General features: G+C 38.3%; 2 long non-coding RNA genes across 4 annotated transcripts in view; both read left to right on the top strand.

Moving 5' to 3' along the window:
- The first annotated feature begins 5981 nt into the window (after positions 1–5981).
- Positions 5982–18294, top strand: LOC115336389. 2 transcript variants are annotated; one of them, XR_005931500.1, is made up of 5 exons: positions 5982–6117; positions 10142–10486; positions 16012–16082; positions 16469–16858; positions 17986–18294. It is a non-coding gene; the product is annotated as an uncharacterized LOC115336389 (long non-coding RNA). The 2 variants fall into 2 exon arrangements; XR_003921749.1 differs by lacking the exon at positions 17986–18294 and having other exon boundaries at positions 5982–6110; positions 10277–10486; positions 16469–17791.
- A 4883-nt stretch (positions 18295–23177) lies between these two features.
- LOC115336388 overlaps positions 23178–25840 on the top strand; it is a 77282-nt gene continuing 74619 nt past the window's right edge. Inside the window, exons 1-2 of one of the 2 annotated variants that reach the window (XR_003921747.1) lie at positions 23178–23860; positions 24858–24914. This is a non-coding gene — a long non-coding RNA (uncharacterized LOC115336388). Of the gene's footprint in view, positions 23861–24788; positions 24915–25840 lie in introns of those variants that run through there. The other variant, XR_003921748.1, reaches the window with a different exon arrangement.

Raw genomic sequence — 25840 nt, 5'->3', positions numbered from 1 at the left:
TACCGTGTTTTCAAGGGTAGAAATTGGAAGCTTATTTGTACTACTTCTATGAAACAGTCACCTAGGAGAAAGCCATTTATGAATTGAGAAAGGGAGGTAGAGGCTTTTTAGAGGTATATTCAGCCATTTTTTATTCTCTTAAATTATCTTAGGTATTTTCAAGCTTTTTTTTTTCAGTGGATTCATATTTCAGACAGTATTTCTGACAATCTATTTTATGCTTCATTGACCACAAGGCTTGAAATTCTAGTCCATATTGGCACAGTAGTGCCAAATTTGTAGTAATAAATGGATAACTTTTTATTTTAAATAGGTCTCTGTTGTTTAATTTGAGATCAGTAATTTTTTTTTTTTTTGATTCATTACTTCTGCTATTTTTCTGTCTAGGAAAAAGTGATCAAAAGAGACAGAGGGATCAAGGTGGAATATTGCTTTAGACTTGTCCATAAAAAGAAAAAGAAGAAGAAATGGATTGTCCAAGGTAGGGTAAATGTCCTCATACCATGTGTTCACTTTGCTTTAACAGAATAAATTTTATGACTTTATTTTTTTTAGTGACAAATTAAAGATCATATTTTTCATGGTGATAGTTTTTTCTATACCAAAATTGCTACTCTTGGGAATCTATTTAAAATGTGTAACCCATGATTCATAATTGGGTAGTATGCTTGCTAATGCTATTTTCATAAGCAAAGATCTTTTATTTAGGTGTACCATGAATTAAATTTCTTGAATTTCAACAGAGTGGTAGTGTTGCTAAATTATAGCCTCCTATACTAAAAGGGATAATACCTCCTATCATTATTTAAGTGTGTTGTACTATGCAATTATGAGGAGGAAGCTGAAGAGGAGATAAGCACTGAGCAAATGCTTCTATTTTAGCATGTTCTCTATTATTCTTTATCCATTTTACAACAAACCACATCTCCTCATAAATGGGCCCTGAATCCAAAGAGTTAGTTGTGTTGTTTGCCTAATTCTACCGAAATTTACATTTTATATTACTCATGTAAGATTTTCCTGATCTCAGTCTTTAAAATTGTGTAGAATTTTTTTCATATTTTCCTCGCCCTAAACCTCTTCTCACATCCTCGTTTCAAAACTGAAATATTTGAATAAATTCTAACAAACAAACAAAAAAAATCTTATACTTGCCTACATAAAATCTTTCAGGCAGCCACTGAATAATCTCAATATATTGTATAAATGAGATGGTTTTGCTGATCAATAGATACTTCAGGTGTATACTAAATCTTAGAGAATGAAATCTGTGTAGTCCATGCGTACAAACTGGTGTCACTTCCTTGAACAGGAGTTTGAAGTCTTCAGAGGACAATGAGTTTTACATAAAAATAATAATAAAAAAAAAAAAATTGATGAGAAACTTGTCAGCCAATTGTCTTGTCATGTAGCTGCTTCAGCTACTGTAGCCTGGATTTTTAAAGTCTTTATATTATTGTATTTATTCATATTTTATATCTAAATAAAATATGGTTCATATTATTATCTGTTTTTTCTTCAAATTGGTGGAAAATATTCTTATATTTTCCTATGCTGTAATAGCTGGGAGAGTCCACCTTTTATGTAGACTACAATTAAATAGAGAGGACACAGAGTGAGATTACAGTATGTCAAGAGGGCAAAGAAGGGAGTTGCCTACCTGAGGCCAATGAATAGCTTGAGAGCACTGAACAGTATTATGTTGTATCTAAAGGCAGTGCAGAAAAGTAACCAATCCTTAAACTGGCAATAAAGTGCTTGCTTCTGAAACAGGTGAGTGACAATTTAAAAGCATACTGTGATGAGGAATAGGACTAATTTTGCTTTCCTGTATTTATTTGGGTCTGTGGCTTGTATGCACTTATGTGTGTTATATTTCCCTGTGTATGTTTTGTGTTGTGAACTGTTCAAGTTCCTGATTTTTTGTGTGTATCATCAAAACTATTTGTGTTTATTTTCACAAGGAAAATCCATTTGGCATGTGGTTTTGTTTTCAATTTTTCCAGGAACCCATGATAGTGAATCATAGAATATCCTGAGTTGGGAGGGACTCAAGGATCATTGAGTCCAACTCCTGACTCCACACAGGGCAACATAAAAGTTAAACCATATATCTAAGAGCGTTGTCCAAACACTTCTTGAACACTGACAGGCTTGGGGCCATGACGACTTCCCAGGGGAGCTTGTTCCAGTGCTTGAGCTCCCTCTCAGTGAAGAACTTTCTCCTAATCAATCATAGAGTCATAGAATCATAGAATACCACGTTGGAAGGGACCTCAAGGACCATCTGGTCCAACCTTTCTTGGCAAAAGCACGGTCTAGACAAGATGGCCCAGCACCCTGTCCAGCTGAATCTTAAAAGTGTCCGGTCCTGGGGAATCCACCACTTCCCTGGGGAGATTATTCCAGTGGCTGATTGTTCTCATTGTGAAAAATTTTCCTCCTGTATCCAATTGGAATCTCCCCAGGAGTAACTTGTGCCCATTAGCCCTTGTCTTTTCTGTATGACTCCTTGTAAAAAGTGCTCTATTTTTGATTACATTTAAGCTTCCTGTCATAGTGGTTTCAAAAATCTGATTGTTTCTAGAAATGCTAAACTGTTACGTTACATTACAAACAGAAGATCTTTTGGTTAAGAAAAGATGAAATGTTTCAACTGGCACATATTTATGTGCATATGTGTGTGTATATATATGTATATATACATATTCATATGTCTGCATGTATTCAATATATGTGTGCATTCAGTATATCACATGTATATATACATATTCATATATATAAAATACAGTCTTCTGTATATAATACTTATATCATGAATAAGTGATAAATATAATACATCATGAACTGTGGTAACAAAAATATGCTAAAACTTGAACTGAGATTCCAGAATGCCCAGGTGAATTTTTGTCTTTAAAATTCCAGTGGCAAAGCTACCATTTTACCATTTTCTTTATTGTTACAATTTCAGTAAAGCTCCTTTCCGTTAAAAGGAAGAATAAGAGGAAAATAAAAGTAACTCAACACAAAACCTTCTTTTTGAGATTTTTTGACAGGGCTTACTGTTGGATTTCAGCAGGCTTGTGCATTTCAGGAGATCTTGGTTTGTATTCCAACGTGTGGTCACTGTGCTTCCCGCAGTAAGCTATCGAAATAATAAAATGCTTCTAATACTGTTTAGCCTTGAGATCACTATCCCACTCTCAGATTTGGTGGAATTTGACCAACAAGTTAAAAAAATCACTGTACCTAGAAAAAAATATGATCTCATTAAGCCTATTTTCTTCAGAAATCAGGCCAAAGCACTGTTAAAAGAAGACAAAAAGATACAGTGCTCATAATAAGGAAATGTAGAAATATGTTTGTATTTAGATCAGTGTTTTTAAAGAGAACTAAGGATTTTTCTTGGGGTGGGAGTGGGGATTCATTACTGGCTGATCTCATCTATAATTTGTCAGTCTTCTTCATTTATTTTGATACTTGTGAATTTGTAACATAGGCAATGACACTTTAAAACAAAATGCTTCTCCTCCTCTTCTTTTTCTCACTGATTTTGTTTAACTTAAACTGTGTTGACAGAAAGGAGTTGGAAGGAAAGGAGTTTGGACAAATTTATCTCTGTCATAAGGAAAGCCACACTTGGGAGAGGAAAGGCAAGGAAGAGCTTCTAATGTTTTAGCATGCATTAGAATATTAATAGACAATTATCACAATTAGATAAAAAATTCTGGTTTCTAAGTAATGTGCCAGTTTTCAAAACCAAACTATTCCTTGTTGTCTCTTACTTGAGAGATATAAATCGTCTGCTAAAACTGGGAAATGCCAAAGCGCATCTTTTATTTATCACGCCATGTCCATCTATTTGTCTTTTCTCTTACTGAAAATGTAGGTTGGTTTGAGATTTAAAATAGTTAATTTTCTACTCTCTCTCTTTGCTTGAATGTCCTTTATTTTCGTGTGCAAAGAAGCATGAATATAAGCTTCCATGCTGTGTATATAAATAACTCCTCTAGCAACTAGCAAGAATTAAAACATGGCATTAGCTGCAATAGCTGCATTATCTGGAATGGTTTACCCAGGATAATATAACTAATAAACTTGTATCTCTTTAAGAAAGATCTTTAAGAAAATTAGGATACTTTTGTTACATAAACCAAACCACATCGTTTATTATAATAAAACCTAGATAAAATAATGAATAGAACATAATTTTTTATAATTTCATTCAAATGAGATGACTTAAAGGTAATTTCTGCATTTTAAGCATTTAGTTTCATGGCATTCCGTAGCAATTCACTGACTATAATGTCTCGGATGTTTGTCATTATTAAGAAACATTTAATGTAAAATTAGATAAGTCATAAATATTTTATAGGGAGAAAACATATTCTTTCAGGTGCTTTCCAATGTCTTTATGCCTGTAATTCTGTGCATCTGCATACAAATAAAGGGATGGTCTATTAGCATATTGCACTCCTACTGCATCCTTCTGTTTTGGGTGAGTCAGTCGCAAAACGCTCTGATCCTTTCAATTTTTGCTTCCAAACTCAGCTAGGTAAATTTGGAGAGGACTTGCCTTCTCTCTTCCTGCCACTGTCATCTCGGCAGCCTTTGAAGTCGAGTCGTGGCTGTTCCGAGGCGTCTGAAGGGCTGTCCTCCGCTCTTGGTGACACGGTTTGTGCCTGGCGCGGGGAGGGACGGGTCCTGCAGCCTCCTTGTTTTATCCGGCAGCAGCCTGGCGACTGCTGTGACATATGTGCGGTGTTGGTTTCTCTTGGAATGAAAAACCTGAAGTGTTAGGTGTCTAAATGATGGTGTGGGGTTTTGAGGGGCTGTGGGCTGGAAGTGCTTTTGCTCAGTACCTTGAATCGCCTTTTAAACTGTATCACTGTTGATGGATTTGGTTTTTCTTCCCAGGGAAGATGAGGTTTGCACCGTGTGTTGTGGTTTAACCTCAGCCAGCGACTCAGCCCCACGCAGCTGCGCGCTCGCTTCCCCCCCACCCAGTGGGATGAGGGGGAGAATCAGAAGGAAAAAGGTAAAACTTGTGGGTTGAGATAAGAACAGTTTAATAGAATGGAAAGGAAGAAACTAATAATGATAATAATAACAATAATAAAATTACAATAGTAATAAAAGGATTGGAATATACAAAATAAGTGATGCACAATACAATTGCTCACCACTTGCTGCCCGATGCCCAGTTAGTTCCGGAGCAGTGATCCCCCCTCCCTGGCCAACTCCCCCCAGTTTATATACTGGGCATGACGTCACATGGTATGGAATACCCCTTTGGCCAGTTGGGGTCAGCTGCCCTGGCTGTGTCCTGTGCCAACTTCTTGTGCCCCTCCAGCTTTCTCGCTGGCTGGGCAAGAGAAGCTGAAAAATCCTTGACTTAGTCTAAACACTACTTAGCAACAACTGAAAACATCAGTGTGTTATCAACATTCTTGTCATGCTAAATCCAAAACATAACCCTATACCAGCTACTAGAAAGAAAATTAACTCTATCCCAGCCAAAACCAGGACACTGTGGTAGTCCCATATGAGTAAGGTAGATCAGTCTGCCAAAATCAAGCCAGTGAAGGGGAAAGTGGGGAGAAGAAAACCGAATTTCATTTTTTACAGACTGTTTGGCAGGATTGCTACAAACATAAATATTGTAATTTTTAGACACACGGTTTAAGGGAAAAAAAAGTGAACCTTCTGAGGAAATGAGCCATGTTCTACAGGTTTTTTCCCCCCTTCATCTTCTTTGCCTTTTGTAGTCAAGGTACCGCATGCCACCTGCTGCTGGCACAGTAGGGCCCCATCCCTCCTGACAACTACTCTCGTTTTTATGACCCGAACAGCAGTTCCCAAAGTTTCCCTCTCAGGGGCTCCTGACGCGTGTCTGGGTTGCGATTCACCTGCAGCAATCCGAATATCCAGTGGGTTGGTGGCCCCGTTTGTGAGTACACCCTGTCTTACAGCACGTGGGCTCTAACTGAGGAACTGCTGATGCGAACCGTGCGCAGGAGTCGGACGTGAGCGGCAGCAGCAGCAGCCTGGTGGGGAGCTGCCGGGAGGACGGTCGCAGTTTTACAAAGAAATAGCACACCTCAGACATGGTGCGTGGTAAGATTACTCTGCTGTGTGCTTTAGGGCTGTTCTTCACCGTAGAAGTTTAATAAGCTCGAAGGAAGCGTAGTGTCTGCTCTGCAGCCTGCCTGCTCCATTTATTTTCTTGCTATCTGAGGACAAAAGAGTGCTGTGTTTATATTCGGTTGCGATCGTATGTTAAGCAGATTTCTTTCAATGATTTAAAATAGAAATAATACTAGTCGCTAAAGAGAGGAGAACAGTATTTCACAGAACCACTTAAAACTATTTAACCAAATGGAATTAACAATAATTTTTTTAAAAGGTTGTTTTCTACTTTAGGTCTATCCTCTGTTTTCTACAAAGTTTTGTGCGTCTATAAATTCTGTCAAGTCTGTTTTTGTTGACAGGCAATATTTTTCTTCATTTGGAAGTTTGATTTGCTTCCTGTGAGATTTCTTGATATATAGTAGAAGTGCAGTTATAACTTAAGCTTGAAAAATCCCACCCTCCAAGTGCATGTAAGTGAAGATGCTATAAATCATGGGGATATTCCTATATATAATTTTTTTTTTTTTTTTTTTTTGCTTTGGAGGGATTTTTTCCCATGTTGGTGGGGAAAAAAAAGTATGTGAGAAGCTTTGTATTAGAATGGATCACCAAAATCTTCCTTGGAATTTGCCATCTTTCAATGTCCACAAAACTTAGGTGCAGAGTTGGTAACTTCCCTGAATGTTTCATGGCCTCTGTGATAACCTTAAAAATCTGTGTGATCCACATGCTACCACATGGGTGCTGGGGCAACAGCATTCCTTTTAACAATTAACACAATTGTTAAGAAAGTTAAGGGACTAAAATAACAAAAACTAAAAATATTTCTCCTTTTATGTAGAACATGGGATTCTTATGCTTTTAAATTAGTTTTAGCTGTATATTTTGCGACAGCTTTCTTACTTTATTTTCATTTAGCTATGGTTTCCCCTTAGTCATCTATACTAATGCAAGCAGCAGTCCCCATTCGATGCATAGAAGGCTATGATTAAGTTGTATACATATGAATGGTGCCTTTGCTTTTTTCATTCTGCTTTTTTCGGCAAACAGGAATTGGAAAGAAAGAGAGAATAGGCTGGCAATATCCTTTCTTGCTGTTTAATGAAAAACCGTTACAAAGTCAACAGTATGACAGAATTTATTTCCTTTCGGCACATACAAAAGAAATACAAAGGTGTTTACAATACCACCATGTTACCATTTACTTCCCTTTTTTACCACATGATAAACACAGTATTTCTTATGTAAGAAGCCCATTTCTCTTCTTCATACACCCTGTAAAAATAATAACAGCAATTAGTTCCTTGAGCACTGGTACTAATGAAATCTCTTCTACTGGTTTGATCTTGTGGTTAATTTTACTTTGGACCCTTGGAAAGATACGAACACTGATTGGAACTTTTCACAGGTTTTGTGCCTGAGCTCTTTCCCGTGGTGGCATCTCATGCGCATACGTTCGTGCCACAGCCTGTCCCTCTTTAGGCATGTGTGTTGGAGGTCTCTCCCTTTCACCAGAAATCTCTTTTGACAATACCTATGGGAAGAGTGTGTTTAACCTCTCCACCCCCAAGTTAAATTTCAGCAAAACTAACAGTTCAGAGTGATTAATGAGAGTGGTAAGCAGGCTGACAGAGCAGATAGTATTGACTGCATAAACCTGTTTAGCTAGGAAACTGGGTTAAAAAACCCATAAAAATTAAATGTAACCTCTAATGCTTCCTTGTCATGTGGTATATGAAGCAGGAATCACTCACAGTAAGTTATAGTTCCAAGGAAAATGTATGCCATTATGGTAAGTGTGATATAAATAGGTAGGTAGGCTGGCTTTCACTGCTGCCTATTACCAAGTCATTGCACTGCCCCAGGTTAACTGTACTGTAGTAATTCATAGACGATTTCTTGGAATGAATGAGCAAAATTCTGGTGGAACTTTGAAAATTGATAGTATACCTTGTTTTTATATCACTTATTTATTTCTTTTAGTAATACAGTAGAAGCTGAAACTAAAGCAAGAACAGAAGTCTCCTCCCTTTCTCTGTCAAATTCTTTTGGAAAGAACGCAACATTTGACTATCTCATTTTACAGAGGTGTGACGAGGCAGGTGTTTTCTCTCTGGTTGCAATCATCTCATCTTAATTATTTAGAAAAACTGGGGAAATATCTGGGTTTATATGTTGTTTGAGCCAGAAGTTGGAGGTTAGCAGTCTCATCTGTGGTGATGCTTGTCTGCATCATGGAAGAGAAACAAATAAAACTGGGAGAGCTCATAACTTTTGGATTAGTTTTTCTAATAAAAGTAATTTTTTTTTACACTCTGAAGTCAGGAAATGAAAAAGTGAATGTTCTCATGGTGATACTAGCTCAGCTGCTTTACACAAATAGTTGTTTTTTTTTTTAATGTTTTTTTGTAGATTTCTGATGCTTATTATATTACCATTTGTTTTGCTCTGCATCGAAGAAATTCTCTTTCTTGCAAGGTATACATTGCCTTCTGTACACTGTCAATAGCTAAACAGTACTAATAGCAATGATTAAAGGATGGGATGTACACCTTGGCTAAGTTCAATTAATGGAAGTAGGTTTTCATTTCCCGAGTCTTGATTATCGATGATATCGATGTAACCTTAATTTTAACCGTTTATACGTTTTGAAATGTACCTATAAAACAGCGCATCCGAAAATGTCACCGAGTGTGAGTGAAATGTGCTAGACTGTGTATCCCTCCAACGCAAAACACAAAAAGCAAGGAAATGAGCAGTTCAGTCATTCGATATCCTGTGCGTCACTCAGGTCTGCATCTCAGCCTCCTCCCTTCCATCACACACAGCTCACCTATCTTTATGCCCCTATGCAACAGTTGTCTTTTATCACCCACGGTTATTATTTGCAACACACTTAATAGAAATTATAGAGCTGAAGTTCATAAATTAAAACTGTCACATCGTTCAACTGTACTCTGCGTATTTCTGCTCGTGAGCTGCGCTGGCTAGTGCAAGCTAGCCAGTGAGATCATGTAGCAGGGCTTTTTCAAGTGCTTCTCTGGATTTTTCTGCACTTGTGAGGACCGCAGAGGTGTCCTCAGCATTGAGTGTGCTGCCCTCTGCTGCTGGGTCTCCTTCTCCTCACGGTGAACATCCCTCACCCGGGCCACCAACCTCTTTGCAAGACCCGGGTTGGTGGAGATGAGGTCCAGCCGGGACCGGCGGGTGAGGATCAGCAAGGCGCAGGTGTACCTACAGCATAGCACAGCAAAGGGCCGGGGGCTGGAGCTTACATACAGCCCCTGAGCTGGGGGGCAGAGGCAGGTTTCTTGCAGCTCTTTTCCCAGCAGGCGATCCAAGGTGGCCCAGCGGCACCGTTATTGGAGCTAACCTTGAGCACGGGCAGCTAAAGCCCAGGACGGCGGCGGGGAAAGGCTGCGGGGTGCCTCCGTACCTCGCTTAAGGCTCTGATGTAACCTGTCTCTACAGAGAGCGTGTAGCTATGTAAACAGAGTTTGACGGCGGTCTCTGCCTTCCCTGCTGAGAAACGGTGTGAGGATGGGACCAGGGCACATGGAATTGGCACAAGTGGGGAATTGTCCCAAAGAGCGTTTGACTCGATCAGCCACCTTTTGAAACCCATACAGTGAGACTTCCTATCAGCAGCAGAGCAAGCGTGGATTTGAGCATTGCAGATCTGATGGCAATTCTGATCTTGGCGACTGATGCTGTCAGGGGAAAGGGAGGAGGTGATGCTTTGTGTGGGATACTGGAAACGAGAGGTGAAAGAAAAACTGAGCTGGAGAAAAAACAATTTCTGAGAATGCCTTAAGATTCTCAAGTCTTGTAATAGACATATCGTAACTCTAAAACTTCTGCTTGGATTTCAGAAGAAAACCTCCCATCCAGTATTTGACACTTCTGCTGCTCCTTGAAATAGTAAATTTTCCCTTCCTGTCTTAAGCTTCATGAACTGCAATAAACAGCCTAAATATTTCACCTTTCTTTTGTCATCTGTTTTCTGTAGGAGGTGGGAAGCTGTGTTGTTTAACATAAGAGTGAATAATCGAGAGACCTTACTTCCTTCCCTCATGGATGTGAAGGCAAACAGTAGCTAATTGATGAGGAGGACACCTGTGTTTTTTGATTTTTGTTAATGCAGGAAAGAAAGGAGAGAGAAGTGGTTTTCTCCATTGTTTCCATTGGCAAAAGAATAGCAAATAGACTGTGATGTAACATTATTAATATTGCTCATGGAAGAGGATATATTTCAACAAAGTAATTCCAGAGGATCAAAGAAGATTGGCTAATTGAAGGTCAAGCAGTTAAAAAATGTGCCCTCAGGACCCTTTTTGTCCCTCAAGTTCATCAGGTGAGATGGTTACTTTTGGTTCTTCTCAATATTATTAAGGTGAACCATTTTATTTCCTAAAACTGAGTTAAAAATGGTGAATTTCCCTTTTTAAAGAGGATACCTTTTTCAGCAGGAAAACAGACAGAATACTAGAAAAGGACAGGTCTGGAACTGTTATTTGGGTATCTTTCAGTCTGTGAGGAGGACCCCTGTGGTGTTATATTCAGAGACATTTATTCACTGTCTTTTTATTCTTTTCTCAAAGATCTAAATTTCAGTTGTCAAAACTTTCTTCTTTCAGGTGTAGCAATGGAAAAGTTTAAAGCCGAGGGAATAACCTTTGGCTTGAATTTAAATGCATGTCTCCAGGGATTATAAACTCAAATCAGACTACTTTCTATCCAACAGATTCTGCAGGTAATACAATATAATTTAGAAATTCTTTTCAGAGTCAGCCTTGCCCGATCTGCCACCGCACAGGTGTGGGGTAAGGGGAAATAAGAAGCCTCGGTACTCCAGACAGAAGGTTACAGCCCCTTGTGTTGACATGCCCTTGCATTAATCTTTCTTTTTCACCCTACATCAGCTTGCACGTCTTTGGCAACTGGTGCTCATTTCCATTTTTCTCATACACCGAGTTACTGGTAACCATCTTGGTTTTGTGGTAAACACTTTAGCTGCAACTTTTCATGGTAAACACTTTAGCTGCTACTTTCCTTCCTTTGCTTTGGCTGGCGTGCTTTAGAATTCTTGAAGTGTTTTTCCATTTGAGAAGAGGAGGTCTCAGTGAAAACATAGACAAGTCATCCCAAATTGATGCTACGTGACTGTTTCGTTGGCTGTGAGTACTCTGAGGAGCTGTAACGCTAGGGGTGTATGTGTGTATATCTTTGTATAATATAGATATATGTATATAGTCCTGGTTACGGCCTGTGTGTGCACACACACATGATCTTCTCTGTGGGGGCCTTCTTAATTCACGAGGTGCAACTTTTCTCCTACTCAACAGGTTTCTGGAACCACGGCCATTCATAAAGTTCATTAAACATTAAGGAATGCAGAGGCCAATGTCCTTGTAAGCATTTATTATCATTTTGGTTTCAGCAGTGTTGTGCATATGTTGTGTTCACCTCAGGCAAAGGACTTCTGTAGCATTGGCTGATGTTAGATACCAGACAGAAGGTGGCCTTCACAGGTGATGTGCTCCTCTTCCTCAGAAAGCTAATGTTCTGGAAGAAGCTTTGCTCAGCCTTCCAGCTGCAGTGCCACAGCAGTCATGCAATACTTCCAAGGACTGGAATACTGTGGGGAGCATGTGTTAAAATGCTTACGGGAATGACATAGAAATGTCACTTGCTGAAAGCAATTTATCAGTTCTTTTTACATATGCTGGAAAGGAGCAGGGTAAAACAGCAGTTCAGCCCATTATGGACAACGCAACCATGATGTGCTATTTTAACAAACCAGAGAACTCATCCTATCCAAGTCTTCCCCTGCATCACAGTGTGCAGTATTTTTTCAGCCAGCATGCACATTAAAAAGGAACAGAAGCAAAACAAAAAAAGCAAACCCTCAAGGTCAGTCAGTCCAAATAATGACAGGCAATACAAATGCATTTTTATACGTAAACAGAAAAGGAGTGGGCAAGCTCTTTCTCATTATGCCAAATAGCAGTCTGGCTATGATTTAATGCATTTGAAATTAAGTCTGTCTCTTCAGCTGTACATTTTTACTAGGTCTGCAGAACAGACTGGCAGACAGCGTGAGCAGATGCTTCTGGTTTGATCAGGCATAGGAGATGAAGGATAAGTTTCTTTGTGCTGGCTTTTTGGTCTGATATCATCCTTTGAATCTTTGTGCAGGACAACAGCAGCAGTGAGCTTTAGGTGCTTTCCAGATGAGGGGTTGGACCAAATGAGTCTACTGGTGTATCATCGTAGGGAGTCTGTAAAGGCAGCTTCTGTTTAAAGATCTCTGCTTAATGCATAGGTGAAGAACAATTATGACTCCATATGACTTTAATCTGTTTCTCCTTCTTTCCATCTCCTCATGGCCCCTTAAAAAAATGTTTAGAGAATTCTCGTCATTTTTTCACCCAGTCAGTACAACACCTGGTCTTTTTAAGGTTTACAGTATGTGAAATCAACACCTTATTTCATAAGTAACCCAAAGAAAAGGAGATTGTGGCTTCATTTTTTTTTTCTTTAGTAATAGAAGTAGTAGTAACCTACTTTTGCCTCCTGCTGCCTTATGTGCGTGGGTGTTCCTGGCCAGTTCTAGTGGTAAGACATTCATCAACAGTCAAACTCATAAAGTCCTAGATCCCTGTTCCTATCCCACAAGCAGGCCCTGACTCTAATCATCTTTTACTGAAGAGTATGGAAAACATGTCTTGCAACCAGCTGTTCTGAACCGGCATCTATCTTGCTTCAATATATACCAATAAAGAAGCACCTCCAGAATGACACGAGAGACAGTATAACCAAAACCATGTTTGGAATGATGGCTGAGTGCCGTTGACTGAAAATACTGGAGGTGTGATTTATTATTGTTGATGTGTTTAGCTCAATAGCTTAAATTTTTGCTTTAAAACAGGAAATAATCTACAATCTCTGAAAAGTGATTATGCTTACTAAAAAAATAAATTGCATTTAATGGAAAGGAGCAAGGAGTTAAAGAAAAAACAAAAGAAGAGTTTTAAAATGCCCTTCTTAGTAGTTATCTATATGCATGATTTTTCTTTGTTTCTCTTTTTTCTTCTTCTTTTTTTTTTTTTTTTTTTCTACTTAGAAGCTTTGTAATCTGGATCTTTAGTTCTTCCTGCTTCTTTCATATCTTAGCTGCTCTTTCAGCAAGAGTTTATGGCCTGAAAGCCAATTGCCTTTTTCTTCTTTAATTATGGAAGCTGAAGGCCACTTTGTCTGCCCTGAGTGCTTAATTGAAGGAGGACCATGCATGCTTTTTTTGTTCCTGCCTAGCCTGCCAAGAGTATGGTGCACTGCATAGAAGGGACAACAGCTTCTTTGGTGATTTCTTTTTAACTGCCGTCCTGGAGCAAGGGGGGAGCCAATAAGGAGATTATAGTACTCTGTCCCTTATTTAAGAAGGATTGTGATGGCCTAGTCTAGATTAAGTGTATGTGGAACGTTCTTCAGTTTTCCTTTTACTTTGGCAAAAGATATGGAAAGTACTTTTTTTTAAAGGAGGGCATTTAACATCTCCTGCATCTCTCTCTCTTTTCCTTACAGAAAGGGGAAAGGGTTTCTAGTCACAAAGAAATCCCCTACTTTCTACCCTTTCATCACTATGTGATATTTTTCTCATGAATTTCTTTTGAAAGAAATGTGTGTATGGTCACTGCAAGCTGCTTGCTTGGCCTTTTATATGCCAACCCTATGAATCAGCCAGAATGCGACTTTGAACAATAATTATCTCTATGTGAGTTCTGGTCTTCATTTGCCCTTGTTTAATGTATTTGCCCAATTTGATATCTGAGTCATTGTTTTATAAAAGGCATGTCTTTAAAATTATTAAATACAGTGATAAGATTTCTAAGCAGAGAAACATATTTGAATTGCTCTTACAGTATTTATGCTAAAATGACAATCAGACACTCCGGTTCTACCCTGAGATACTTGCTAAAATGGTAGTGGGATTGAGCCTGGCTCTGACTTTTCAGAACACGCAGATCTTATGAATGAGTCATGAAGGCTGAACTGTCATATATCAAAGCTTAATTATTGCATAAGTTTATCCTTCAACTGTTCTCCTCTGATCTTCTCATACCAAAAGTCAGATATTTCCTGTTGCGATGCGTTTTATTTTCACAGGAACAAATCCAATGGTGCCAAAGGAAGCTGTGGTTGCACTTTAGTGACAGAATACAAAAAGGAATGTGATAATTACGTTATGTTATGAATATTGGTTATAAATTATGTTGTCTCATGTAAGCACTTGGGGCTTCTGTTGTCTTTTTCTTTCTACTGCATCATTTTTTTCACAATATTGGAAGCTTGGCCGTGTGCAGAGATTTTCTTATCTAAGGATACCAGCTGTTTACTGGAGGTTGAAACTAGTTGTTCCTTTCTCAATCAATGTCTGTCACAAGGAGACAAAAATGTGTGTATGACTTACATGATTTGTTTTCATAATGACGAATGTAGTTTAGTTAGGAAATTGATTATAAAAATAGAAACCAGGCTTTGAAAAGCAATTTGAAGATACGGTGTAGATCTGTTATGATCATTTTAAGGCTAATGAGTATATTTCACTTACGCAGTTAATCTTTTCAGTGTCTAGCAACAATGTTAATGTGGGAAGCCAATGTTGAGAGTAGGATGCACGCTTTGCTGATATGCACCCAAATTATATGCTAACTCTTTAACGCATTATTTCCATGGAATGAGTATATAGAATGCAAATGTAATATAAAGCTGAGGCATTAATCTTCTTCAGAATATATAAGTATAGGATAGAAGTGCAGTAATCTCATTTAGGCTTTCTTCAAATGTTGAGAGAAGATTTTGAATTGTTACTGGTTTAGAGGCATGAGCAACAGTTTGAGAGTCAGGTTCTATCGGATTCAGGCTACCCATGAACCACGTTTCAAATCCCAGCCTTGAAATATCGCAGAGTGTAGGCCAAAAGAACTCTTCCTTGTATCAAGGGAATACTGTCTTAGTATGACCCAGACAGGGACTGGTCTCTGGGTCATGCTATTCCTTCACTTCTTCCAGTGGTCAGTGTTGCTCCCTGTTACTCTGCATTAACTCTGCCCAAAATAAGGGGGCATCCTCTGTGTAGCTAGGGAAGAACCCTCTACCTCTTGATATCAACAAACTACTCAGTGTTTATTTTGCAAACACTGTGAACGTTGCCTAGGCAGGCCAGTTACTTCAAATTCCCTCAAGGCTTTGATTATGTTTTCAGTACCCTACTGCCTTCTTTGATAGTCCTTCCACCAAATGAGGAAATGGAGCAGGTGTCATTTAAAAAAAAAAAAAAAGTATATAAGAAAAGTAAAATTATCTTGGTCTTAAATTATGTTAATTTGCCTTTTAGCATGCTAGAATTGTAAAATTTCAAGTTCTCTTGGTTCAGTATGGCCTTTATACAATCTCATCTGTGGTTATTTTGCTCTCCTGACAAATGTAAGAGGGAGGCAAGAGACACAGTGACAGCAGCCCTAAGGAGGTGGCAAGTAAATTTTAGCATGATGCTTGCTTTCTGTGATTTGGTTTAATAAAAATCAGTATGGAAATGCCTGTGTTCCCACTTTGAGCTTTATTAGCCCATGCAAAACTTCTCCACTTCATCTCTTTACTTCGCCTGACATATTTAATAAATGTGGCAGCAACTCAATGAAGAAGGCATAATAAATGAGTCTTTCCATATCTTTAGCAGAGGAAAGTGTAGATTATTAAAAGATCTAATTTTCTTTAGAAAAAAACCCAGACTACACCTTGATTCTAAATCCTAAGTATGTGTGAATAAATTGAAAGAAATACCGCTTTAGCTGAGAAGACCAACAGAATGTCTTATAGATTCTTTGCAGGTTAAGTCTCTCTCATGTTAAGAAGACCCCAAGACTTTGGCTGGTCTCTGCACTTCTCAGGTAATGTGACCTCAACATTCAAGACACTGTTTTGAGGTACTTGGAAACACACTGTGCAACTTAGACATGTAAGACCTGAGATACCTTGTGGTTTGGTTTTTTGTTTGTTTGTTTCCAATTCTAGTAGTCCTGTTTTGCCAGGCTGAGTATAAGACTGCTTTGGGTGATGGGAGATGGGGGTGGCTGAAGGTAGAGTCAGAGATGATTGTTCATGTTTTCTTAAACACCAGTTGTTGCCATTCTTCTCCACAACGATGCCTCCAAAACATGCTGGAGAATTTAGCTAATCTTACTATGTTTAGCTTTGCATGCAAGTGGAGATCTAGTTATGTATAAAAGAACTTGAACAGAGTTGTCATGCTAACATTTAAATCTTTTCTTTCCAGCACAGCACCACTGTGGGTGTGTTACATAAATTGCCACAATGGAGTGTATTGCAGATCCTTCAGCTCAGAGGCCATCTGTCATTGAGAGTGGCACGTTCACCTGCTCGTCACTTCTGCAGCAGTGTGTGCGCTAGACAGGGTACATCCAGATGAAGTTAACAACAGGAGCAGCTCTTGATACAGCTGAGTTTGGAAAGACTTAGTAATCAAGTCACTCTTTCAGATGGGAGCAAACACCACAAATAGATCGCTCTTTCTATCCAAGAGAACACCAAGTGCTTTCCGCTTTGCTTCAGAAAAGAGCAAACTAGTTCCCTAAGGGCTGTTTTTCTGCTTAGTAGAATCCAGCATCGCCTCTGTGGGCACTTCTCTACTGTGCCTGACCTGCAGGTAATCACAGAACTCTAATAAGAAAATTGTCCTCAAGTCCTTGGATAGATCCAGACAGGATTCAGCATTTTTATAAGTATCGACTTATCTATGTCTCACCATTTCCCTTCCACCTTTGTATTTCCTTGAACTCTGGGGAAGTGGAAGTAAGCCAGGGCATGCTGTTGACCACTTCTCCTATTGTTATTTATCTGGAGTGTTTTTTGGCTTGAGAATATGTTCACAATTCTGTATTGGTCTAACTTTCCCTTGTTCCGTGTTTAATGCAAACTATGTAAGTTGTTGAAGGAGGAACTTGGCGGTGTGGATGTGTGCTGACAATTTGCGCCAAGAATTCCAACTATGGGTCAGAGATTTTTTCTTTCTAATCAGTGACAATGTACATAACCTTTCTGTCTACTCTCAGTGTTCTTGTCTGTGATATGAGGTTTTACTTGCCTGCCTCACAGGCATGTGGAAGCTTAATTAGTGTAGGTAATAAATGCTAAGTATTATTTTAGAAGATCTATTGCATTCTAAAATGATCAAGTTTGGATCTTAATTCACAGCTTTATGGGCTAAGGTTCAGTATTGATTACCTTAGATTTTCACAAAGCCTCTCCTGAATTTAATAAGGGATTTAACAAAATAACTCTTGAAAATACTTATGATTCATCTTAATAAAAAGCTAACTTGTACTTGCATAAAACTAGTAGAGCTTTGCACATAATCAGAGTTTTCTTGAATGACAGTCTTTGAAATGCAAATGTTGTACAGGTCTTCCCCTTCTGAAGAATATATGCTTGTTATTGTATTAACATATGTAAAATGTTTTTCTTCAGATATTTTCTTAAATTATTTTCTTCAGGCTCCAGTATAAAGGAAGAGCATAATTTAAAATCACACTCACTTGGCATTCCTTCAACATTTCCTAAGTAAAAACAAATTACATGGTGAAAATGGATTCCATTTTTCTAGGGTGGGAGGACAAAGAGTAAAGTGTTGGCGTTTTGGGGTGCTTAGCTTTGTGCCTCATCATGTTTAATCAGATTGGTATCAATCATGAAAAACTGCAGATCTGAGATCCCTTTCTCAGCATTCCTCAGAAGATGAGTATTGCAGTTCATTGTTTTCTCTTCTTGTTTCAGAGCTGCTGCAGAGAGATCATATTTTTTTAAAATCAGAGGTATTACCGGAAAATTCCATCAATAAAATTAAAGGATGCAGCATAGAAACAAGGAACAATATGTGGTCTGCAAAGTTTAGAGGACTCCAGAAGGAGCTTTCTTGACACCAGAAACTACAGATACTTTATCTATGTCTATTGTAAACTTAGCCATGTCTCCATGTGTGTGCACTGAATGTGATTTTCCTTTTCCTCTAAATACTGTTCTTCTTGTACTTCTTGAGGCCACTTCTTGCTATTATGGTATGTAATTAAAATTAACCTTACTTTAGTCAGGTATTTTGAGCAAGTTCCTCCTATGGATTCTTCCAATCTAAAGGTTGCCTAAAGCTCCAAGAATAAAATGTGCCTGAAAGTGTCATTCTTTTGCAGCAATGTAAGCTTCTTTGGTAGTGTTAAAAATCATCTCTGTAGGACACAGAACATTCTTGGGGATCATGTCAAGACTCTGGGATTCTCCCAGGAGCTAAGAATCATCATAAATCTCATTTTAATCTCTGCTTTTGTTGGTGGGAACATTTTTGACCTTGCCTGTGTACATACACAGCAATATGTAGAAAACAACAAAAATAAAACTACCCCAGCTCCCTTCATCTTAATCCTTCAAACATTCTTCTCAGCCATGAAAAAGGGCAGAGGACCAAATAACATGATAGGTATGAATCATATTGCTGGGTGCCCTTTTAGAAAATGCTCAAGTGTTATTAAGGCAAGGGTTTAATGTGTATATACTTGCTGATGTGCCAAAATCGGTGGTTGTTGCATTCACAGCTGTGGTAGATGCATGTACAGAAGTAGTCATGCATAAGCACGCTCCCATGTAACGTGCAAAGAGATATGGCTTAAAAAGGATTTATCTCTCGGTGAGTAGTTGTTGATTTCCAATGATGAGTGGACGTCCTCGTGCCCTGGTGCAGTTGTTAGGTACTCCAGTAATGGAATTCAGGTTAGTTGTCTTATAGCAAAAATTTGCAATATCTGAAAACAGTCTTTTTACAACGAATGGATAAAACATGTTTGAGGATTTTCTGTGTAGCACAGTTATGTTTCTCCATCTATTTGCAGGGAAAAAAATCTGTGTGCAAATTTTCTACTGAACTGGCATAGGCAATTGATGTCCTTGATTCAGAGCTGGCACTATTCTAGATGCATCTGATGCTTTCATTCATTAAGGAAGATTTCCAGCAAACAGTTTCATATCTGCATATTTGAGCAAGTTGAGATGTCACTGAAAACAAAGCAGCGACGAACTTCTGTATTCTCTAACACTGGTCCAAATAAAGCATTTATCTGTCCTGTAGGAGCTCAGAACTAACTCCCAATGACTAATCTGACACTTGAGGCTGCACCTCCTGTACTTTGGTAATTTCTTCTCTTGTTAGGAAGCAAGTGACTTAGTAGATTCCACTTACTGTACAAGAGAAACATCTTTGTGATCTTAAAGATAGTCTAAAAGGCTGCCTTTTTTCCCAAATACATATTTCAAGATCTCAGTGGAGATCTTCAGTTGTTCTATCTCAGGAAATGACTGATGCCTTAGATAGGGAATTCCTAATGCTGTGTGAGTCTCTGGCTTTGATGCTGGCTGGTAGAAAAAAAGAGTACTGACTTCTAGAGCTGGTGAGTAAATAATTCAGGAGTTCATTTGGACATGAGAAAATGGAATGAAGATGCGTCGGGGAAAGTTCAGATTGGACATTAGGAAAAGGTTCTTCACTGAGAGGGTGGTTGATCACTGGAACAGGCTCCCCAGGGAAGTTGTCAGAGCACCAAGCCTGTCAGAGTTCAAGGAGGGTCTGGACGATGCTCTTAGTCATATGGTTTAGTTATAGGTAGTCCTGTAAGGAGCAGTGAGTTGGACTCGATCTTTATGGGTCCCTTCCAATTTGAGATGCTCTATGATTCTGTGATTTAAGACTGCAGAGTTTTTGGCTGATTGAACTAGGACTGTAAATTTTAAAACATTTTATAGTTCATGTCTCATGGTAGGTTGCAGATTTTCAGTCTTTGAATAAACACACTTGGTGGAGGATGATCTTGGAAAATCTGAGAAAGTAGCAATTTTTTTTCCCAGAAGGAAGAATTAAGAAAACACTAGGTGAGTGAAACAAAGGATGTTTCTTTTATCTTTTAAAGGAGAATATGGTCCCTCACTATGTGTCCAGGAATGACACTGGAAAAGTATTTTTCACTTCTTTTGTGGGGTAGTTTGCAGGGTCATATGGGGAAACCAATAATTATCTAGTCTGTTTCTTTGGCTGCCTGGTCTGTTCCCTCTGCCCCTTCGCCCCTAGTCTGAAGGATGAGGAGAAGGGTCTCATTGCTGAAGAACTCTTGAGGAAGGAGAATTCTCTTTAGATTTTTTTTTTTTTTTTTTTTTTTTTACTACGTATTTTAATGAATAAGTGTGGATCTAAAACTATTAGCCTCTTCTGCCTAAGCTAAAAGACAAACAGTGTCTGCGTGAGGTCTACCTGCGGAGTGCAGGGGGGGAAGGACTGTCACACTCAGCTTGACCTATTTTTCTTATTTGATGAAGAGAATGAGTGAATGTCCTGGACGCCCGTCAGCTGCATGACTGAAGAATCATTTATACTAAAAGAGATTTAACTAAAAGCCTATAACAACAAATATTTACTTCCTTTAGTTAGCACATTCCTGCTGTATTTAAGAGTTTTCTCCAAGGAGAATATGCAAAGCCGTGTGTAAAGGAGCATGAAATTCTTTTTCAACTTAGACTGTTAGTCAACTCTTCATTTCAAATGCCCTGTTTAGTCCCTAACGGCTAAAAAACCCCTTAGTTTGTGTTTTTCTTCTGTAAAAATAATTTCCTGAGGGTTCCCTGGCTTAGACAAAGACGGTGGATAAATTCAACAGTTTTATACAATCCCCAGAAAGTCAGTTGCCTTGCCTGCCAGAATCTTGCAGGAACCGTTTGAACATCTTACATATGTAAAGTTTGGAAAGAAAGTCCTATGAGAACATGATTTAATATTTCTAGGTAGAATGAAACTGGCTTCAATGATTTTTGTATTGTAAAAGACAGATTTCTCATCCTTACTCTTCTAGGACAAAACCTTTTCATATATTTTTTTTATTGATGAGTTATTTTTAAACAACAAAGTTTTCCCTTTGTTGCATGGAAATTCTCCTAGAGTGATACAGGTTTGTGTTGAGGTATGTGTGCATGCAGGTTTTTAAAATCACTGTAACATTTAAAAAAGGGAGTGTGAAAAGTCATAATCCTATCAGAAAGTCGGGATTCTTATCAGTAATGTTTAGTGTGGTTTATTTTTTCTTGCCAGCGCATGAAAAGTCTGCACAAAGACAATATTTATCATCATAAGTCAGATGACGCTGATTACTTGAATACAGCGCTTAACTGGCTCATTAAATGACCCTTGAGATGGCTATGGTGGAAAATAGGTACGAAGAGGAATAGGTCCAGATTCTGTTGGGTTTGCTACGAGTGACAGTTTGGTGGCTGCTTACCGAGGGGTAGCAGGACCTTCGGGAGCTCGGCTAGCCCACCCGCTTGTCCCAGGGCAGCATCAGCTGTACCTGCATCTTCCCCAAGACCGCTGCGTCTGTCCGTATCGATTTTGACCAGGACCACCTGTGGGGTATGTCCGTAATCAACGTAATCTTAATAACTGTCTGCTTTTTATTTTAAATCTCTGTTGGTAATTGATTTACGTTTAGTCCTTCACTTACACCATGCTGCAAACTCTTTCTTCCAATAAACTTTACTGGCAGTTAGGTATTAACGTACGTCGTGCTCACAGTTAGTGCCTGTTTAGTGGATGTGAATGCCTAATGGTGGATTTTAATATCCCAACAGGAAAAGTCAGTTGTATAATTCCCCTCATAAAGACTTGACCGTAAAACAGGGAGTTTGATAGTTTTCTGTAGATAATCTGTTTGGCAATAAATAATTCATTGTCATAAATGCATCCAAAAGAAAGTTGCCTGATTTCTCTCTTTTTTTCTAAGTTATCTGTTTAACTGTACTGTATTCTGTAGGCTTTTAAAATATTTGTCCCTGTGAATTTTGCATTAACTTTGCCAGTTTTGTATGAAAATAAGGAATCTCATTATTTTTATAGTCACCTGGAAAATTTCCATCTCTCAGAGTTTTTGTAAGATATTTAACACTACATGATATAATTCAGTATTTTTACTAAGTTAGACGGTTTCTGACTTACAAGAATAGAAACTCTCAGGAGACTGGAGCAACTGGCTGGGGTTAACCACGCACTCACTCTCTATTAAGCTGGTTGAAAGAGGGGTAGGGAAATACTATGCCCACATTCTGCAATCTAAAGACTACATTTTTAAAGGCATGATAACTGAATAAAAGTGTTTACTTAGCTGAGTTCTGTTTTGTTGAGGAGATGACAGTCTCATTTGTTTAGCAAGGGGTTAAATAGAAACTAATCCTTTAGGCTTACTTTGAAAGGTGGTTATCTTTCCAGCAAGAGAGAGCATTGTTTGCTTTGCCAGAAACAGTGTAATTGTTCCTTAAACCATCATGTTCTCTAAAAGAATAAACTTATTAGAAAGAGGAAAAATATCAGTGGCATAAGCATTGTCTTGAAAAGATTCAAAAAATTAATGAAAGTGCTTTTGTTTGTATCTAACGAGCATAGGCATTTTGCATGATGTAAGCCGTATTAAAGCTTTTTGTGAAGAGATTATTTTTTGTGTGATGAGTGCTCTAATAGAAGAATCATAGGTTATGGGAAACGGAACAGTAGTATGGTTGGCTCAAGTTAATTACATTTATTCAGAAGAAAAACTATTCTACTGTACACTTCAGGACAAGCAGAGAAAATACCGAAACCTTTTTTCACCAGCATTTATCTATTTCAATTATTTCTGACAGTGTGTGTTGCATGTGTGCTTTAGCTACAGTGCCTTTATATCGACAGTTGGTAGCACAAGCCTTTTAAAGCACAAAGGGTAGCAGTACTTCAGCCAATCTGTGATAAAAGGGAAAAAATGAAATCACTATGGAAACTGCAGGAAGAATCTAAAAGCTTTCTTTATAAAGTAAACGTCTGATGTTTGTGACTGCGGGGGCAAAAAATTCATAAATCTGTACGATGCTATCATTTCTGATTTGTTATCGCAGCAAATGCCAAGTCTAAGCAGTCTGACCTTAGCCTTATTAAGTGCTTTCTTTTCAGATACAGTTATTATTCGACAATAGAGAGACTGCAGTGCTGCAAGGGGGAAAACTAATATATTTAAAATGTGTCTCTGTGTGTGTGTGTGTCTGTGTGCGCCTGTGTGCGTGTATATATATAACTATCCATCTTTCTTTCCCCATGAAGCTTATGGAGTTGGGAACGCTGAATGTGGGAACTCAGGGACTACTATTCTGAGCACAACTGAGAAAACTATGTTTCGTCCCATTGCATGCGCCTGTCTTTGATCTCAAATTGAAAATCTCTGAGCCTCTTCCTCCAATCCAAAAGCAAATAAATACTGAGAGAAAGAAGCCTCTCTCCTCTCAGCACACAGGGCCTCCACGACTGAAAAATGAAGGTGACTGTAAGAGCTCTGATGAACCTCTTTGGACAACAGACAGCAAAAATACCTGTCTCGGTGGAGGAGTTTAAGAGCCCTGCAGAGATCCTCAGACAGTACAGAATATCTTGGCTCACACAGGCCACTCTCTTTATCTCTAAACAATACCAGCCAAGCTGCTCCGTACCTACAACTGAAGAGCTGCAGGAACAGGAGTACAGTAACTAATACAGCTTTTAAATTTGAATCTCCTTGTCTTATTTAAAAAAAAAAGAAAAAGGCACGAATTCTAAGCAAGATATCTGGTAAGTATTTTTATTGCATTTGGTTGCTTTAGCTTGAAGATTATTTTTAGTCATACGTATCTGCTGTAAACAAGATCAGGGCTTGAATGAGTGTGGGTTTTGTGTGAAGTTTTTTAATGATGGAAAAATTTCGTGCCTGTTTTTGCATTTCCAACTTTGCTAGCTTTTGGATTTCTTTGTTTTGCTGCTGTGCTGTAATTAGTGTATAAGCTTTGCAAGTTTGATGTTTCAAGACACTCTAAAGAGCACGTTGTTCCTAGGCTCTTTGAATATAAACATGCCCAGTGGTAATACATATTATTGCATATTATATATATACACACAATAACAGGCTTTAATATTTGTTTTAGTATGGCAGTTTTAAAATATACTGATTATGACCTGAGCCAGGCAAGTACTTTCCAACTAAGTGTTTCAAGCTCTCAAAGCAGTGTGAATGTTTTAACTCTTATTGAACAAGTTTATATACGTAGATTTAATCTGTGGCAGATGACAGCATGAAATTATTTGGCTATAAATGTGAGAGGCCAGAAGAATTCTTGATTATATTCAGATTTCATGGTACATTGGTGAATGCTACTATAGTGTGTGCTTATGTTATTAACAGTAAAGATTTCAGGTTACCAGTAGAAAAACAGAGACAATACAATTCTTGCAAGAGCAGGTCAGTCTTTCAGCAATAAATATAAATCCTAAAAAAGATATAGTTTGACATATTGGCTTCATTGCAGCTTTTTATACATATAATGAAAACCAATTATCTGTGGAGAAAATTTGACTTTGTGGAATGGAATTAAATTGCTTTTTAAAGGCTTCCTTAAACAGCACTAGCTGGAGGGAAGTCCAATAACATTTTTAGCTCTGAATTGTAATGACTTTGCTACATTAATAAATCATGTTGTGTTCTGACTTTTATCAAAAGATTCCGAGGAATAAAACTATGCACGGCAGGTTGAAGCTACAGGGGCAGTCCTGACTGTTTTTTTTCTCCATCCAGCTACTTTACTTATGGCCTTTCGAAACCAGCAGTTCCCGTGGATCAGCGCTTAAAGCGGTAGGTCCAAATCCATCTAAGCTGATGAAAACAATTGATCAATATAAATTCCTGCTAACAAGTGAATTGTCAGACTGGAATATCTGTAATGTAGTCTGCCTACATAAACCACTGTTCTTAAGGAAGCAAGGGGAAAAATTCTGTTCATATTCATCACTTTTTTGGGGGAGGGGGGCAGGAGGAGGGGTTGGGGTATTTTTTGTGGGCTTTTTGTTTGTTTGTTTAGGATTTTTTATAAGGAAATGTCTTGTTCTGATAATTCTGTTTATATCTTTTCTTGCTATGGAACTGGGTACAAGATTGGTTTGAAAAGTAAACTTTTTCAAAAGAGATGGTTTAATTTACTCAACAATGTGTGAATATGCCCTCTTGCTGTAATTCATGTACTACCAGTTAGCTAGGTAAGTGTTTGGGCTCAGTGTTGACTGGGGGGAGGTTTTGTAAAGTATGTATTTGGGATTCAGAATGTGAAACCTTACAAAAAGAAAAGTGTTTATTTGAACAGTGGTTTGGTCTGCTGATGATAGCTCTAAAGTAAATGGGGGAGGAAAAAAAAAAAAGATACCGTCAACTTCTACTCATTTTTCCCAACAGATCACGTATCGAAAGTGTAATCTGTAAGAGGAACATGAACTGGTGAAATGTACCTCTGATGCTGGTTTCCTATGTTATTATGTAGAATGTTTGTAATTATCTTGCTGAGTCGTAATCCCTGACATTTGCTTTCACAAAGCATCTAGTGGAGAATGCAATACCCTAATTATGTTTCTGTGAAAGAGTTGAGGGGAAAAAAAAGTTGTGCTCTTTAGCACAGCATTTTAAAGAAAAGCTATTTCATTAATAATATACATATCAAATTTTGGGAAGGCTAAGGATACTTTATCAACTGTAATTCCTGGTTGTTTTATATTACAGTGTACAAACAT

This window comes from Aquila chrysaetos, chromosome 26 (genome assembly GCF_900496995.4).
Source record: "Aquila chrysaetos chrysaetos chromosome 26, bAquChr1.4, whole genome shotgun sequence".
Lineage (NCBI taxonomy): Eukaryota > Metazoa > Chordata > Aves > Accipitriformes > Accipitridae > Aquila > Aquila chrysaetos.
Note: the sequence above shows the minus strand (reverse complement) of the source record. Positions and strands in the feature narration are given on the sequence as shown.